General features: G+C 28.6%; 1 long non-coding RNA gene across 3 annotated transcripts; it reads right to left on the minus strand.

Annotated features, from left to right (window-relative positions):
* Window positions 1-997: 997 nt before the first annotated feature.
* Window positions 998-2,106, minus strand: LOC132254366 (uncharacterized). Of its 3 annotated transcripts, XR_009466646.1 has the most exons (5): window positions 2,020-2,106; window positions 1,815-1,875; window positions 1,628-1,720; window positions 1,427-1,544; window positions 998-1,244 (listed from the first exon to the last, which is right to left on the minus strand). It is a non-coding gene; the product is annotated as an uncharacterized LOC132254366 (long non-coding RNA). The 3 variants fall into 3 exon arrangements; XR_009466645.1 differs by having other exon boundaries at window positions 1,628-1,875; XR_009466644.1 differs by lacking the exon at window positions 2,020-2,106 and having other exon boundaries at window positions 1,628-1,918.
* Window positions 2,107-2,664: the final 558 nt, after the last annotated feature.

Here is a 2,664-nt window from a genome sequence, read left to right on the forward strand (position 1 = left end):
AATTACCTATGAGAAGGTATTAAATACATTTATTCTACGACATTAGTATGTCAATAATGACCTTTTTAATTTATGGTGTGTATCCATTTAATCCTATTTAGAAGAATTAATGGGCTATTGTAATTTCAAAATTGAAGTGTTGTGATCCCAAAATAAGGAAAGATTTTACTGAGTTATAGACAATTTCAAACTTTCAATCAGCGTTGCAATAAAACTTCCCTCTTTATCAAAAATGTCTTTAACATTTTAGTGCATTCACACATCCATTTCAACTTGAATACTATTGTCCTCCTAATAATAAAGGCTTAGATTTTAGTGTATTCATGTCCTCCTAATAATAGGTCTGTGAAAAACTAAAGTTGGGTCCGGGGGTTAGGTTACCTATTAGGAAGCCACGGTAAAAGACCATAGTACCCCTCTAAGTCCCTAAAAAATGGGTCTCTACTAAATAAGATGAGGCAAGTGTGGCACACTACAAGGAAAAAGGTATATGGTGATATTTATAACGAGTCACCATAAACATAAGGTGTTGCTACAACATAGCGTCACCTTCTCCACTACACCATAGAGGGTACCAATTGGTGACGTATTTGAAAGTGACACCAAAGTAGATAAATGGTGACCCATTCAGAAGTGACACCATATATTTCTAGTGATGATAGGGTGTCACATTAAATACATCATCTTTAAGTTATGATGTCACATTAAATGCATCACCTTTGAGTTATGGTATCACATCATTGTAAATTATTGTGGAATATATGATTGGTTTTAGTTGTTGATTTTTGTAATGCTTATGAATTAATAAGATTAACCTGTTTATATTTTGTCCATAAATATAACAATCATATTATATTTAACTCATTTTTCTGTAATGTTTATGAAATAACTCATAATACATTAATCATCTAATAATATTTGTATATCAAATGTTAACAAAAGGATAGTACGTCCAACATATCAAACCCATCAAAACTAAAAAAGAAGAGTGAATACATACCAAAACATGATTTAGAAATGTTAAAGATCCCAAGATTCATGTATACCTCCATTTCATAAGCATAAAACCGGCTAACCATAAAATGACATAGAAGTCCCATCTAAAAATCTAAATTTCTCAGTTGCAATTAAAGTAACGTTTATGTCCTACAACGTATGACATAAGAGTTGCATTTAAAAACCCAAAATCTTGTTGCCTTCTTCTTTCTTTTTATTCTCCATTTCACCCTCCCAAGAGTGTATACCTGCATTTCAAAATTTAATGAGTTTTAGAGATTTTTATTGAAGAAAATAAACATGGATCTATGTTATCATAAATGAACAAATCTAAGAATTTTTTTTTTTTTCAAATAGAAACATTATTCAAAGAATAAGCATTACTATACAATACCTATGGAAAAATTCATGTAGTAGCTAAGGGACTCACCATGCATGGTGATCATGATGCATCAACATGATTCATGATTAGTTGTAGCACAAAAGTAGCTCATTCTCCTCTAATTTCATCGAATTCTACTTGAGAATATGTTTTTTTTATTACCAAACTGAAATCAAATAAAAAAATAACATTAAAATGCATAACATTTGGAAGCCTAAAACTATGTACAATTCATTAAATAAGTAATACCTTTGAAGCAATAATTGTAGGATAAAAAATTATCTCTTTAATGAATCTCATAACAAAGTAGCCACATTCGAACCCTCCTTCTTGTCTTGGACACTAATTGATCAATTATAAAATAACATTAGTACTCACATATATAAATGGTGCAAATGCATAAGCTAATGTGTAAAGAAAAATTTTTGGATGTCACCTGCACTAGTTGCTAAGATGGCTCCCTCTTAGATGTTTTCTTTGCAGATATTCGAAGAGCCCTATGTAAATAAGTTCAATGGGTACATTTTTAAAATAGGTAAATGTTATATGTTTTAATATATATATATAAAAAAATGTGTTTGAGGTGAATGTATTTTTTTTATTTAAAAATAATACTATAAAAAATAATAGGAAGAACTTACATGTTTACGATATCCTTTAAGTCCTCACATGGTTTGTGATGCATAGGGTCAAGATAGTGGACTATCATTTTCCTTGGCTCAAGCACTGCCTAAATATAAACCCTTTAAGTCCTCATATCTATTTATATTAACAAAATATAAAAACTTTCCAAAACTCAACTACTTAAATATAAAAACAAAATCAAATAAAATATCTAGCTAATTGGATTTTAGAAACTAAATAAACTATAAATAAACTAAATATAAAAACTAAATAAAATATCTATGCCCATGAATTAATTGAAGATGATAGAAAGACACAGAGAGAACATGGCTATGGTTATGATTTCCATCTTATCATCTCCCGTCAATACCACACATGCTCATTTTAAGGTTGGACACTACTTTTGTTGCTGGACTTGGAAAGGGAACTTCAAAATTGAAAACATAAATAAACCTTTATGTAAAAAAAAAAATAACATTAAAATATAATTGAGCATTAAAATATTTACTCTCTTTCATCACTTTCATTTGAATATTAATAATCTCTTATTGAGATAGATACTTACAATTTAACAAAATAGAAATTCCTAATAATAAAAAATATAAAAATTTCTATTTCTATTAACAAAATATAAAAACTTTCCAAAACTCAAATACTTAAAT

The sequence above is a fragment of the Vitis vinifera genome, chromosome 9 (genome assembly GCF_030704535.1).
Source record: "Vitis vinifera cultivar Pinot Noir 40024 chromosome 9, ASM3070453v1".
Taxonomy (NCBI): Eukaryota; Viridiplantae; Streptophyta; class Magnoliopsida; order Vitales; family Vitaceae; genus Vitis; species Vitis vinifera.